The 16,875-nt window shown below is 38.7% G+C and overlaps 1 protein-coding gene across 4 annotated transcripts in view; it reads left to right on the forward strand.

Annotated features, from left to right (window-relative positions):
• The window catches only part of Trim9 (E3 ubiquitin-protein ligase Trim9), a 113,450-nt gene that overhangs the window by 50,339 nt on the left and 46,236 nt on the right, over positions 1 to 16,875 (forward strand). The window lies entirely within an intron of this gene.

Here is a 16,875-nt window from a genome sequence, read left to right on the forward strand (position 1 = left end):
AAGTTCAACTTTGCAAGAACTTGGACTTAGTTCAATCGTTGTGAAAGGAGAAAAATCGCTCGAAAATAGAGCTTGTGTGTCAGGGTATTTTCTCTTCGGTATGTCATTATAAATTAATGTGAAATGCGTTTGGTTTTCTCGCAGTGTATTGCAGCTCTTATAGTTAACCTTTGACAGGCTTTGTTGTGGCATAAAACGTGCAAATGTGATCTCAATTTACGGAATAGCACTTGTAGTTAATGTGCGTGGATAAATTGTCTGGTTAAACTTGATGTTTTTCCAGCATAAGTGCAATTGAAAATAATGCCACATTAAAAATACATAATGTTTCATCTGACTGTTTGGTGATTGCAATTTGCTCAAAAGATCATCAGATTTCCGCACTTGTAAGAGCTCAGCAAGGAGCTATGCTGATGCCTCCCTCCCTCTTTATCTCCCTCTCTCTCTCTCTCTCTCTCTCTCTCTCTCGGTCTCTCTGGGTCTCTGTGCTGACAGCTATTTCTGGCTGCTTCACTTTTAGCGCTTCCGGTTCGTTAAGTTTAACGGTCGAAGCTGCTGCGCACTGCTGGCCACAGGAGAGAATGAAAAAATAAACTGAAAAACAGGATATGCGAGTGGCAAAAGGTAGTCGATGGGTATGGGGAGCTACTTGCTACTTGGACGCTTCAGTGGAAACTTCAATAAAACGTTTGACGCTGCAGGCGAACTGACATTTTCCATTAAGTGCAGACAGCTCGCAGTTTTTTCGGGCTGGAAGGCCAACGTTTCTGGCCAAGTTTTATGGTAGAAAATGATGTTCGACTTGGACTGTTGATGATGCTGTGCGTGCACAGCTCTTGGGCGCTGTGTGTGAGGTGCCTTTCTAATGCTCTTATTTCAATGTGTCTCTTTTGCTACTGCTGGTAGCTGCTGTTTATAGCCAGCTTTTAGGCGCAAACAGCACGCACATTAATTAAAGCTGAAGCCGGAGTCAAAGTTGCAGCTGCTGTTGCTGCTGCTGCGCTGTTTTTGGCCAAGTTTTTTGGCCAAAACATCAAAGTGTCATCAACAGGCAGCACTCGCCGGAACTGCACTTCCGCTTTTGACAAGGCACAAGGAGCCGCCAGGACAACGATGGCCAGGACAACGACAAGCACTGACATTGTGGCTGTCCGTTGCCCGGTACTCCTCGTCCTTGCTTGTCTCTCTGGGTCTCAGTGTGTCCTTATCATTTGCGACAAATTCGCCGACAACTTTACTACAATAATATTTATTTTCAAAATATGCTCGAGCGCGTCTCGCTCCCTATCTTTACGTCTGTGTAGAGGTGGCTGCGGGACGCACACTTTGAAGTGTTGCCAATGTGCAAAAGTAATCAAAATATTTTGTCAGCTTCAGCTGCAGCTTAGAATTGGTAACTGAAACGCTTCGCGTGCTCAGCTTCCTTTATTTTTCTGTGGTCGCTTTTAAAGTGCTTTTCCAGAAATTGGCAAAGGAAATTGAGTTGAAAGTTGCACAGCTCAGCGAATGGCACTTAAATGTGGCAACACTTTAAATACCCAAGCACCCGCAGGCATTTAAAATATTAGACGACACTTTGCACTTTACAGCGCCGCGCTTCAGTTCCTCCTTTCCTCTCATTCTACTTATATCTTTCTTTCTCTTTATTGCGCACTATGGATAAACTTAATGATTTAAGGTCATAAAATAAATCACTCAAAACATGGAAACTAGCTTAAGAAGGTCGGACTTGAGTGTTTTAACTTAAATACGAAGAGGAAACTCCAAATTAATATTCATATGCTTAATTAATTATCTCTTATTGTCATTATTATTTTATTATTTAATATTATTATTTTATTGTTTAGTTCAGCAATTCGAAGGGAAATATTTTCTAGATTCTGAATATCAGTTGTTTAGTTCTCTGGAAGTTCACATTTTCCAAATTCTTATGCTAACAGAAATATTTATATTTATATTTGTGTAGCACAAGCAGTTAAAATAATCCTGAGAAAACTCAAATTTTTCTTATTCCTATGCTAACAGAGGTATTTGCAAGAAGCTGTCCAAAAAGTTCACATTTTCCTCATTCTTTATTTTAACAGCTTAATTTGTACATATGCTAAAAATGTTAAATACACTGTAGAATTTATGACACAATACTTTGTTTTAAGCACTGTTAAAAACTTTATTATTTCTATATAGAAATGCAAATTACTTCCACCGTCCTTTGGCCTAACCGAAATTGACATTTATGCAATTTGATTTTGTGCCGCACAGCAAATTAAATTTGCTCAGCTTGCTGCTCCCCAAAAAGTATGCTCTGTTTTTCTGCCCGCAGCCAAACAGTGCGAAAGATGTCTCTTAACTTGTGTGTGTGTGTGTGTGTGTGTGTCTGTGCGTGTAGGACGTTTTCAAACAATTTCACGTGGAAATTTGTTACAAATTGCGGCTACAGTGAAAATTTGCATAAAATTTCCATATGCGTTTTTGTTATCCTGCCTGTTAGCCCCCGTCCCTGCTCCCGCTTCGCGCCGTCCGCTCATTTCGCTTTCGCTTTTGCATAAAAATGCCGCCTGACTGACAAATTTCACGTGTCGCGCGGTTAATTTATGAACTCTTGAAAATATTTGCGCTTTTTTAAGTCCCGCGAGTCGCATAAAATTGCTATTTGAAGTTTCCCTTTTTTTTTCTGTGCTAATCCAGCCTATTGGAGTGGGATTTGTCCAGTTTGCCTGTGAGGTGTTAACATGTTCAAAACCTCCATTTGCATTTGGCCTGGACCAGCCCCCAAAGCAGGCAGAAATAAGGCAAGTTAATTTATTTGCGCCCTGTCTAAAAACGCCAAACGAGCCGCCTCTCAACCAATTTTCATTAAAGCACATAAATTGTTGTTTATGGCACCCCAACCCCACAGGGGTAGCTTGGGACCCTCGGACCTGGGCAAAAACCCAGACGCTGCACCGAGGGCTCAGACAGGGCAGCCCCACTGCTTTTTCTGCCCAGAAGTCGACTTCATTTCATATTCATGGGCGCGCAATTCGAAACTCCTTTTTTGCTCCTTTCGCCTGCTGCAGCCAGTGTCCAACTCCCGCTTACCCTGCCTCGCTTTCTATCCGTTAATAAAGTTTGGCAATTATCTTTGCTGCCTGTTGCTATAATTTCTGCTCGCTGTGTGTGTGTGTGTCTATTTGGGCATGTGTGTGCTTTTGGGTCTGCAATGCCGAAAAGTGTGTTTTAGACAAGGCATCTTTGTTTTCCGTAATTGCGGTTTAAGACTGATGCTTATTCCAGAAAATGCAATTTTAAACTGAATTATTAAAAAGCTCTTTGCTTGTGATAGGGTAGATTTCACATAATTCTAAGGCAATGAAAATGTAATTAAGAAACTATAAAGAAACGGGTTCTTTATGGGACAATCCCTAAGGAGTTTTTAATCAAAAACTTTAGTTTAATATTATATGTAATTATATGCAAATATAAATTTTTCTGCGCTTTGAACGCTGCCTTGAAATTTATAGCTGATGTCAACCTTTACTCAAATTGTAGTATATAATTCCCTGAGTCTCAGCTTTTCTATTTGCAAACACATTGCGCAAATGGGATTTTGCTCAACTTCCTTGACTTTATGTTCCACATAAACGTAACTTTATGCTTAAAGTTGTATAAATATCTAAATATATACATATATCATCTGCCGATTACCGCTGTGTTACACTTTGCAAAAGTTTTTTGGTAATCAATAGTAGAGCTGAAAAGCTGTCTACAACTTTGCAGCTGCAGGCACCACATGGCCATCATATTGAGTCACATCCGCCATCAATTTCATAAAGTGCAAAAAGCGTGTGGGGCGGATTGGGGTGAAGTGAAAAAGTTGCGACATAAAACCTGCCTCAATATAATTGCATTACACGTGGCTGTCACAAGTGAAAAACCTTACGCAGTACAAAAAATATATAAAAAGCAAGAAGCAGCAGCTGTCATATGCGCCAACACCCACCGTCCACAACCCACAAAAACCACACAACCCACAAACAACCCAGCCAACCACACGCTCAGCTCTTTAGCTAACCCGACTCAAATGTGAAAATGACTTGGCAGGCGACTTTTCATATTTTCACCAACTTCTGCTCAGCTCCTTGAGAGTCGCCTCGTCTCGGCTCGTCTCGTCTCATCTCTTCGAGGCGTGAAGCGTCCGCAACTTGAGCTCTGTCGCTGACAGTGGGGCAGAGCGCACTACTAGCTGGCAAATCCTTTTTCTTAACCTTTTGCCAAGCATGCACATACTTCAAGTGTGCTTAAGCCCACCCTACACCTTTCCCTTGCTCCTACTCACACCTCGCATCATCTTTGATGTGGTCTACGAGTATGCAACACACACAAATGGTGTGAAGCATTCAAGCAGACCAAAATACATGGCTAGCCCATTAGCTGTTGAAATTGTTCCTTTATTTTTTTTTTCGTCACGAACTGTGTAAATATTTTTCGAAATTATTTTACGCTTGAATGGAATGAATCGCATTGACAACCGGTAGTCGGAAATCACTTATGACATTTTCGATCTATTGATTTTTTATGGTTCACCAATTTTTAGGGTTAGATAATGAGTTGACAAAACGCAGTCGCAGAGTTTAAAGATTGTAAAAAAGTATAAATGAAATTTACGGACTGGCTGAACAAGCACATATTTGTGTCAGAAAATATTTTTAATTTTAAATAATTACTTGAATTTTATATATATTATTTTGAGCTTAATTTAAAAGGATTTTAACTTAGAGTTAGGGATGTCTTAACAATTTGTTCCTATATTTTTTGCGGTTCTCTTCAACTATTTCTAATGCAGCTTCTTTCTGTTTGTAATTTTAAGAATATGCGATTTTTTTCTGATTTTCACCTCAGCTGTTCTTATTTAAAATTGCATTATTATAACAGAAAAATATGCCGAGATATTAAGCTGAAAACTTCTAACCCGTTTTAATCCCACTCTGAGCCAGAGTAGATACATTTATGTCCAATTTGATTTTAATGGTGCTTCCGTTACAAGTTTGCAACTACTATCAATGCCTACTTAGTATGACTCTTAGTATTGAAACTTTCAGTTGAGTTGTATCTGCCCCGTTCCCACCCAATTACATTACTTTTCGTAGAAAATACAAAGTCTGCATTTGCCTTTGCCATGTTTCAGTTGCACAATACAATGTACAATGCGCATTGTAACATGTGTGTCTGCAACTAGAGGTACAGATAGCACACCTGGCACACACACACACAGCCAACACACACACACACACACACACAAATAAACAGTAAACTGATTGTAACCGAAACAGCGCTGCCACTCTTTCTCTCTTCCTTTGTCGGCACTCTGGCAACTACAAAGGCGACGACTGTTTGCCAGGTTGTAATAAAGTTCTGGTAAACAAGTTTTGGGGGCCCACACACAATAAGCAGCGTGTACAAAATGGAAACGAAATACCAATACCCAGCTCCCAGCCGCATTGCTCGATCCCAAACTTATCTTAAATTCTGATGCAATTGCAAGCAAAGGCATGTTTGCTTGTGTGTAAAGATTTCTATACTAATGTTCTACTATTTTTCTCGCTTTTCTATTGCAGGTATGTAGCAGCCGCCATTTTGTTTTGATGCTTGTCTCCCTGTGAGTTTGTGTGAATGTGTAAGTGGCAAACAAATGCATTATATACTACATTTACGTATACCTCTCATGTATGTATAAGATAATAAAGTAGTCGGAATCAGTTGCGAGGAGCTTGGCTTAACAAGGCGAACGAAAATTGTGTAGCATACTTTTTGGCGTGCGGTACGTGCCGCTTATCAAATGCATCAGACTTCATGCACAGCACGGCAAACATAACATAACAACAATAAAATACAACAAAAAAAGTACACAAATAAAAAACAATCCACACAACAACAACAATGAGCCGTACTGCATTCCCTTCGCTTTTGATTCCATTTCTTTCACATACTCTTACTACAGTTGGGTACTACAATTACAAAGTCCTTTTTGTGTGCCCCAGAACTCGAGTATTGTTTAAAAATCTAAAGGCCGCTAGAACTAACATAAATGCCTATATATATAGACAATAGTATTTTTAACATTTTTATTTACTACTATAATAATATATAATATTTCTATTTATTATAGATTATTATTATTATATTAGTACAGAGTATTTACACTTTGTTGCATTTAGTTTTTATTTTATTTTTATCATTTTATTGTGTTCATTTCTGCGCACTGCATCAGTTGGTAGCTGTTGTTGCTTGTTCGCCTGTTTGTTTATTTAATGTTATTCACTTATCCTGCAAATGCAGCTACAATCGAGCAGCAGCTGAGGCTGAAACGTGCCACGATAATATACACAAGCACACATACACGCACTCATTGGCTTTTGTTGGCCGAATACGAGTGTTGTTAGACAACATTTGATACAGCTCATTCATTAGCCAGTGTAACGCCTTTAATTAATTGAGCTCAAGGCAAGGATTCCACATTTCTCAGGCTCGCTAAGTATGTGATCTCTCGCATACTTGCAACCTCAGCAGCAGCAGCAATTACGGAAAATTATGTACATAATTACGGGGCCAGGGTCTTTGGCTGCTGCAACATATTTGCAAATGCAATTATTGTGCATAATTATGCGTTTATTACACAAATGAAATCAAATATTGCTGGCAGGGGGCAGACAGGTTAGGCGAGCTTGTCATACAATAGATAGACCGGTAGCCTGGCCTAACATTCGGTATGGCAAATCAGTTGCTCATCCATGGAGTCCTCGTTTTGCCGGCAGGCGGATTTGATTGCCAACGTTTGGCTGCCCATTACCCCGTGCTGCATGCCATGTCTGAATGCCGCACCCCGCTGTGGCATGTGGCGAGTCTGTTTTGGACTCCCAAAAGCCAAAACTGCATTACTGGTCGCATATTTTGGGCAGCTGCAGATTTGCTGCCAGTTGCGTTTCCGTGCATCGTCTGATGCCCGATTGCATTTTAATCGCAATGCTTTTGACCATTCGCATTGCGAGCACTTAATGAAGTCGCGGCCAAGTGCAGCAGCATTCATTCCGTGGCATGCAACATGCTGCAAATTAACAAAATGAACATGTTTGCAAAGCGGCTTGGGCTTAACAAAGAGTAAAAGTCTGTTAAAGAGTATTTAATGTGTTTGAATATGAGAAAAGAAAAGAGTGAGAGAGAAGGGAGAGAGGGAGAAGAGATGAGTAAAAGTATTATTCAATTATATGCAAAAATAACAATAAAAATAGAACAAAATTCACACTTTTTTAATTAAATTATTATATAATTATTTAATATATATTTTGTTTATAATTGAATCATCTTAAATCTTTTGTTAGGTGTATCAACTTTGAAGATATATGCACATAATTTTTAATTTAATATTAAATCCATCACATATGCATGCAATTTCTATCTTGCCAATTCGTTACGCTTATCAAATTCAAGAGTCTTCCGTGGATAATGTATTCAGGAGCTTTGCAAATCTTTGCTAATTGCTTGTCATAATTTCAATTTGGTTTCCTTCCAACTGGCTGGCTTTATTCAGCTGGCGATTTGTCATCAGCTAAGCTTTCCACTTTAGAGTTCAGTGTGGAAAACCAATCCCCCGAATGCAATGTCCAATGTCAAAGAGTTTATATGGTCGCAGCTGGCGTGCCTGTGTATTGGGTGCCACAAATCTGCCGCAGCTCGCAACGATTTATATTTGCCATTTCCTGCCACAAGTCGTCGCCCGGCACATGTAAGCCATCCACTGAGAAGTGTTGTGTAAAGCAACAGCAGCAACAAAAGGAACAACATCAACATCGATGTGCAAACATTAACCCCGAACTAAATGAAGGTCTCGCCCGACACTATTTCCCAGCGCTGTTTTATTTTTGGTCTCTCAGCTCGAGCTGTTCTCAGTGCTCATTTCTCTCGTTCTGTTTGCCTGGTGATTTGTTGCTGATGTGTTCTTTCACTAAATTCACTTAAATTCCTGTTATTTCCGCATGTTTCACACCAAGCACCTCTGCTGTACATGTGCTGCAGATACAATATGTATCTGTGTATCTGTACTTACTGCCAGACTTGCCACACAAATCTTCGATACGACGCCACGCGACTCACAGCCATTTCTTCTGCAACAGCATTTTCTTTGCTTACGTTTTTGCCAATTTGCACTTCATGAATAACATAGTAACGTGGTCGGGTCGGGCGAAGTGGGGGGATCGAACTGCTGCCCCATTAGACAATTTGCACACATGCCATTTGGCCAAATCGGAGGCACCTCAACGCCTCAGCATGTGTCCCAACAATGTTTGTTGTTGTTCTTCTTGCCTTGCTCTTCTTTTTCAATTTTCTTTACCTTTCCTTTTATCACGCTAATTTGCTCAGTGCACAGATTGATGCATTTTTCCGGCATTTTCCCCGCTCCGACACGGCATTTCCCTCTAAACATCCGCTTGCACTGACCGTTTAAAGTTTCTTTCAAGTGGGCTTGCAACATCTTTCCAGCAATTTAATACTGGAGGTAGGGCAGCACTTGCTTGCCGAGAGATGCTCACATTTATGCCAAATTTTCGGCTAAAAATTCGCAGCAATAAAACCGTTGAGGTCGGACGGGTAGGAGTCAGATATGTAGCATATGTGTCTAAGCAGCGTGGGATGAGGTGTTGCAAATGTGCTCCGAGTGATGCATTTTTGATGAGCTCCTGGAAAACGTGCAGTTCTAAAGTTGGTTAAACTGTTTTTTTTTTTTTAGTTTTTATTTTGGCTGTGAAGTTGAGTTACGTGCCCTAAAATCATTTTTATGTAGGTTGCTTGCTTAAAGCACACATGTTATAGGTAACTTGAAAGCTTAAAAAAGCAAACTTGAAAATGTTTAGCAAAACTTAAAAGTTTGCAAGATTTGTGCACGAATTCAGGCTGACAGAGGGGGAACAATAAACGAAATTTGAAGAAGTTCGGAAGAAAAGCAGCAAAATGATTTACAACAATTTTTCGCCTATGTCGGACATTTGGGTACATTTTATCTGCTTTCTATATCGGTTGTTGTTTATGTTTATGTCTGATAATAATACAAATAAAGCACGCTTTAAAACGTTTTAATCATTATACGTTACGTTACACGTTATATGCGCTTACAATTCCCAACTTGTTTCAGCAATGCTGAAGTGAATTTGCCAGCTGAAATTAAAATGATTGCCTTGCCGATTAAGATGAACTCAGTAGCTCTCGTTATTGTTATTTTCATACTTTGTCTTGAAGGTGCAGTTGATTGCCTCTCCATCAACTCATTTAAGTGCTGAAACATTTTCAATATCTTTTGCTGTTTGCACATTAGGCATAGAGTATTCCAATCTCGAACAATTTATGCTTGAGTTCGGCTCAAGTTTGCGTCAGTTCCATTCACATTTGTCTGTTTGGCTGCAGTGCACATAATCTGCAGACTGTTCAGAAATCATAATGCACTCAGAGTTCAGATCCCAATCAAACTTCACTTCAATGGAGCAGCAGGGCGCTGGAGAGCTGTGTGAAGGTGGAACAAAACCTTAAAATCGACGCATACTGAATGCAAACGCAGTAGACGTAATAGTTGCCCATGGCTCGGTTATTGCTTTTGTTGTTGTTGTTTTTGTTGTTTTAGCTGCTGCTGCTGCTGCTGCTGCTGCTTCGCAGTTCATGGACCATAAAATGAGGTTATGCTCGGGCTGCTGCCTCTGCCTGTGGCTGTGCCTCTTAGGGTAACATGTTTCTTTTCGACTTCCCAGTGATTTATGAAGAGCAATTTTAATGACATTTCCCGACAAGAGTATCGACACAATAGCTTTTGGGTGTGGGTGCACCCATCGATTGCAGCAGTTGCAGCATGCTGCAGCCAGCCAGGCAACTTGCCAGTCATGCGTGCGTCTCCTAAGTGGCAGCCACACAGTCTGCAGCTGGCGTTGTAGCTGACATTACTGAAGAGCTGGACACACCTATCAGGCAGCTAAGCTGAACTGTTGTTGCCCCATGCCCCATGTCCAGTTCGTGCAACACTTTGCCCAAATAATCGTTGCTCATAAATTCGATTTCACGTATTGTGGCAAGTTCCTAGTAGGTTTATTTGTTATACCCTGTACCATTTCAAGAGGTGTATGATGTTCATTCATATTAAAGTTGTTCAAATGAATAGCTGTGAGAAAGATATTTCAAGCTAAATATATTTATAAATATACTTTATTATCTTTATTACCAGCCACTCTCAGCTGGTTACAGGGTATCCTCAAATTGATTACCGTCTATTTGATTACTCCTACTTGTTTTTTTTTTTTTTTTTTTCAAAAGATAGGCGAATTGCAGTTCCAGTTGGTGATTTTTGTGGGTCAGCATGAATCAGTTGCATGATTGCGCAATCTAAGAGAAACTGCACAATCATAGCCAACACATTCATAGTGCAAAACCTTATTCCATTGTTTCACAGCTTTGGTTTATTTAAAAAGTCAGTAAATAAATAAACGAATATGTAGTTTGGCAACAGTTTTTTTTATTTGCTTCCCTTCTCCAGCGATTTCCATTCCCATTTCCATTTCAATTGCCTTGTGAGTGGAATAATATGCAAATTTCAACGAGCACAGAGACGAGCATGAGAATTGCATCGATGTGCGGCAGTAAATTGCAGTTTGCCAAAAACATTTTGCCATTTGTTTGCCATGACACCAACCCTGGCACAAGCCCCCACACACCTCCCCGCCGCCAACTGTGCGAGATTTATGAGCAAATGCTGCAGCAATTTTAATGTGTGGAAATGAGAACTCTATTGATATATCGATATGCACATATTATTGACAGTAGCAATTGCAATATGTTCATTTATTGTTTAGTTATTCAGCTACACAAAGAGGACTCAACTAAGAATTGCGCAGGAAAATGAATATATAAAGCGAAGTTCAGTTCTTGTGGAAAGAAAAAAAAATAAAAAATATTGTAAACTGAATGACGATTTTGCATTCGATGACAAAGTTAAGCTAGACAAAGAAAATGTAAATACACGAAATTCTTATCGATAGTCAGTTACTTCGACTATTTATTATCATAATAATATATTAGAAAAACGATAAAGGAAGACACGCATAAGTACTGCACGATTTTATCCAAAATCCTAACTACTGAAATAGAAAAAGGTCCACATAATATTTAAAACAAGCTGACGCATCTGTTTATTATTTCCCTAAAATACCCTAGTCTTAGATTTAGCTAAAGATTTATACTCCTGGGTCTTAGTCAATTTGTTGTGTTACCTTCTTAGCTAAGGACAGAAGGTTATATTGCCCGATCTTTCTTCTTTTAATATTATATATATCACATATAAGTGAATAAAAAGTGTAAATATATTGCATAATATAGAAAAATACCTCGCTTTAATGCTGTGCATTATAACAGCTTTACCGAGTTTCATTTTCACATTTGATAAATTCATCTCTAAAATCCTAAACGAAGTTTTACCTACAAGTTTCTTGAAGTTCTGGCCGACTTTGCCGGCTTTGTGCACTTTAAATTAATTTCAATCTAAAAATTTCGAAATTAAACCAAGAGCAATAAATAACAATTCGATGTTCTTATCACATAATACATAGCCCATGGCAAAGACGAGGCCATAAATCAAGTGGAAAGCGCCTTTCACTCCCCCATTCCACATTTGGCCAAAGATCCCCTTTGCAGTTAGTACTTGTTGTTGTTTTTGTTTTTGTTGTTGCTGCTGCTGTTGATATGGGTGTGGAGTGTGTGTTAAATCTAACAACGGCGTCGCGTGAATAATTAAAATGAATTGCGTAAAGTTTTTCTTCTCATACTCCCCGCTCGAAAGCATTTCACATTATTGCTTTTTAAAGTCGTCTAGCCGCGAGAGTGTGTGCGTGTGTGTGTGTGAGTGTGTGTGCGAGTGTGTGTGTTAGCGAAATGGATGAGTTCCGAACATCTCTGGAAGTGTATACGCCCCAATATTTTGATAGCCGCACAGTCAAAGCAATAAATAAATTAACACCCGGGCATTGTAATTATGATGACGATGATGACGTTGGTGCTGATGCTGCGGATAAAGAAAAAGCAAAGATGAATGAAAATTTTTGACAGCTAATCGGTTTTGTGTTTGGCTTTTCCAAATGGCTGCCATAAGGCGGCATTAATAAGCTTTATGATCTACAATTTGTTCCTCTAAATATTCGTCTGGTACTCAATAAAGGGAACCATTGTAATTTCTTGCTTGATTGATTTTTCTTTTCATTGGTTTTTGTTAGTTGATTTTTTTTCGTATGGGCTTCATTTGACTTGTGGTGTGTTTAACCCCATTAATCAATGGCTGCCCATTTTGTCTCGCTTTGCATATTGCAATTCGCTGCGCTTCAGAGCAGCAACAGCAACAACAATAACAACAATCACTTTTACACTTGCTGCGATGCGTAACAATTTTCATTTTATTTTTTTTTTTGGGGGGGGGGATCTGCTGTTTGAGATTTATGACCCTTCAAAATGCAATTAAATTTAATTGAAGCGCGAAAAAATGCACGCGACTGTTCGTCTTTTTCACACCCGTTTCCCATCTCTAGCTCTCTCTCTCTCTCTCTCACTCTCTCTCTCTCTGTCTCCCTCACTCTCTCTCGCTATTTGCCTCGCACACTCGCACTTTCGTTTTGGGCGTTGTGTCAAGCCCGTTTGCAGTTACTCATACGCCCAGTTGGCCATTTAATTAATGGGGCCAAATGTGTTTGCAGTCGAATGCTGGAAAAACCGAAGGCCAGTTATAAAAACAAATCTTGTACAATTGCATTTTCAATTTCAGCCGCTTTTCCACTCGTACTTTCTCTCCAACTCCCTCTCGCACAGTCTCTCTGCCTCTCTCTCTCTCTCAGTGGTTATTTGTTGAGAATTTTTTCAAGCACTTTTATCTTTCAGTTTCGGTTGCAGTTTCTGTATGCATGTTTTTGTTTTTGTTTACTTTATTTTCATTTTTTGATAAACTTTTTCCTTTGTGTGTTTTTCTCCACCACAGTTTTCTTTGCCGTTATTCATGCTTATCATTTATTCATTATGTGCTCTCTCGCACGCCTGATTTATTGGCCACTGTGTAGCACTGCCTTGTCCGGCTTCAGCATGGGGCATATTCAATTGCAATTAAATTGTTTTTGCATTAAGGTGCAAGAATTTGCATTTAATAATTGCTTGTGTTGTTGTAATTGTTTTTGCTATTGTTACAAATTTTTATAAGTAGCAGTTGTCTTTGTTGTGTCTTTTAGTTTTTTTAGGAAGTGTTTTGGCTAGTTACTGAGGTTTTTGCGGTTGATCGAGTTGGGAGTTAAATGCATATTATAAAATGCTGTTTTAAAATTAAGGCTGCAAATAATAAATTTAAGTTTAAATTGAGCAAACATCCCAAATAACGTAATCCGGTACTAATAAATATAATAAAACATAAAAGAACTTGAGCTTTTGAATATGCAAAAAAGCTAATAATAGCCGGAAAAAATATTGCAGAAAGATTTTTTTTTGAAATTCCACTAAAATAAAAAAAATCATTTCTATGAATTGTCTTACGAGAACTAATCAAAACCATTTAAAGGAAATACTAAAATACATGAAATGCATTTTATTTATTCCTTGAATATGTTAATAAATATTTTAAACATCCCGAGTTGTTGTAATTGCACAAACAATTAGATTTATTCATAAGTGCTGTTATGCGTATAAAGGCTTTGTATTAGTAGCAAGATATATTGAATTATTTATGATTGTCAATATTTGCCAATAAGCTGCATAAAAAGCAGGCGACACGAACAAAGCAGGAAATCCAGCAGCTTCTTGTTGCCTTTCTTGCCTTTGTTCGTCTCTCTTCTTTTTTTAATAACAAGATATAATAATAAGGTGCGTAACGAAATTATACGAAACTTTTTATTTCTTAACTTTTTTTTGTTTGAGTAATCTTAGAAGTATAGTAATGCTTTATTTTCGAAAATGTATATGAAAGCAACATTATATAATAACATAGGCATTTAAATGTTCATAGGTTTTAAAATATTTGAAAAAATAAGAAAAATTACACTTTTCGAGTGTAACGATATTATACGAAAACTTGTTTTTTTAGCTTATAAAACCATAAATCTTTGAGATAATGGCTTAAAAAAAAATTTGAACATTAAATAGGGCCTCCTTGTTCTTTTCCTACATTGAATAACCTTCTTTTCATTGAGTTAATTAAATTTGCTAAAAGGGTTTGATCCAATTTTGCCCATTCTCTTAAAATCCTCCTTCTTAGTTCAGTAACACTATCAAATTTCTTATTTTCGGCGTAAACACGACGTACAAGAATTCCCCAGAGGTTTTCAATAGGGTTCAGATCAGGTGAACACGCAGGCCAGTCCAAAGTATTGACTGAGGATGACAATAGGTAGGCCATCGTGTGACGACTGGTGTGAATTCTTGCGTTATCTTGCATGAAAATGTAAGGACTTTCCCTGTTATCCTGTAGGAAGGGTAGGAGAGTGTTGTCCAACACTTCCACATAATCTACGCTTGTCATTCTTGAAGTAACAAAGCGGAGTTCAAGGGTGCTACACTTGGTAAATGCACCCCATACCATAACAGAACCACCTCCAAAATTCCGTTTTGAAAATACGAGGGGTTCCTTACGCAAATCGTGCCAATAGCCGCGAAATCCATCTGGACCATCTAAATTAAACTTTTTCTCATCCGAAAAAATAACCTTTTTAAGAAAAAAATATTTAAAAATCTTATGTTGCATGTGTTGCATCTGCATGTTGCATGCAACAATACAAGACAACGATTCCTTACCAAGTCCCAGCACGTATCAAGGTTTTTAAAAGCGAATTCAAGTCGTGCTGCCTTGTGGTGATTTTTGAGAGTTGGCTGCTTCTTCATTACTCCTCGCACTATATGTTTGGATGTTTTTAAAGTACGCCAAACGCACATTGGTGACACTGGAATGCTGCTGTATGCAGCAAGTTGACGACACGACAAGGTCGAATTACTTGCTTTTTTCAAAATTTGACGCTTGTTACGGCCAGACAGTTTGGATTTTCTTCCAGCATTATTATTTCTGCCGTATCCTTCCTCATTTTGTAAAAAATTATTGATTACGCAGCATGTTCGACCAATTAATTTCCCAATTTGGTTAATTAATAAGCCAGAGGCTTTAAAAGCGAGAATTTTCCCTTTTTCCTCTTCAGTCAAACGCGTTCCTCGTGGCATTTCATTGATTTTTTAAATAAAATTGATAAAATTCAAAACTACAAATCAAACAAAGTTGATACGCACGCCTAAAGATCAGTTTTTCGATTGTTTCGTATAATTTCGTTACAATAAAATTTCAGCAAAACAACGGCTTTTAGAAGCAAACCTAACGGGACATTTCCAGCATAGGCTAAATATAGAATGTAACGGTTCTCTATTGCACATTATGCTTTGAATTCTCATTTTATTCCATCGTGCGAGTTGATTTAACAACATTTTCGATTTGTCGAGTGTTTGAAGTAATATTTTGATAGTTTCGTATAATTTCGTTACGAACCTTATTTACAATAAATAAGAGCGCGCAAAACATCAAATCACAACGAGAATAACAACAAATATTTATGACGCGACAAAGTGAATAAGAAAAGGGGCGGAAAAGCACAACAAACAAAGTTGTTGGGTTAAGCACGTAATAGCCAAAGGAAAAGCGAGAAAAACTGAGGAAAAACGTAGCGGCAGCAGCCGTTGCCAGCGAAATTGAAAAGGACAAGTTAAGCGTTTAGGACCACAAGTACAAAAAATAACGCAAAAGTAAAAAAACGGCGTAGGAAAAAGAGAAACACGTAAAAAAAGGCTCTGCAGCAGCCGCATAAAACGTGGCTAATAGAAAAGAAAAAGGCAGCGCAAAAGCGCATAATAAATCATAGCTAGCCTGTCTGCAGTGGCAGCACATAAAGGACATTCCCATCTTCATAAAAAGCTAGTAAAATATATAAAGAAATAATAGGAAATAGCCAAAGCCAAAGCCAAACCCAGAGTCGGAGTGAAAAAGCAAGCGACAAAGTCAATTATGCAACAACCAAACGTAGACAGAGACGCAGATGCAGGGAGGGACTGCCGCCCGCTTTAAATAGACTGCCAGAGCCAGACGGTATTATTGAAATATTAATGATCCGACATTATTATTAAAAACTTCCACCCAGAAAGCAGACCGGCTCCAATAAGGACGCGGCCAGTAAGGACGGGAGAGCGGGCGGCAAAGTTTTCAGTTACGAAAATCGAATTGCAAATTGCAATCAAAACTTAATCAGTTTAGAGGCTTAGACTTTGCTCGAGCCATACATTTACGCCCCCTTTTCGACTCCCAATCCCAAGCGTGGACCCAACCCCAAGCCAGGACTCCATCTGACTCAGCTGTTTGCGAGCTTTTCATTAGATGAAAACGCGTGGCGCGCTTTAGTACAAGTCTGAATATTTTCCAAAAATTAAAAGGATTTTGTGCGTCAATATTGACACAAGACTCCAGCGGGCAGCGTTTGCATTGACTGGATGACTGACTGATTGACTGAATGAGGGATTGTCGTAGTAGTAGTTGCTGCGGCCAAGCCAAACGAAAGGCAAATACTCGCGTTCAGTATTTTCGAGTGCCTGAGTGCAGCAGCTCTTTTTTCATCATTTCATGGTTATGATATGATATATGTTTTATACAGAGCGCCAACAAATGTTTACATTTTTGTTGAGCGGACAGTGCTTCCAACTTTTAATGGGTTATTTGATGAGCTCTGAATGCAGCCAACCTGAAACATGATTATCTTTGAGCAGCTGCACTTGATTGATGATTGTGTGTGTAAAGTTTGATAGAAGTTAGATTTA

The sequence above is a fragment of the Drosophila virilis genome, chromosome 4 (genome assembly GCF_030788295.1).
Source record: "Drosophila virilis strain 15010-1051.87 chromosome 4, Dvir_AGI_RSII-ME, whole genome shotgun sequence".
NCBI classification, from domain to species: Eukaryota; Metazoa; Arthropoda; class Insecta; order Diptera; family Drosophilidae; genus Drosophila; species Drosophila virilis.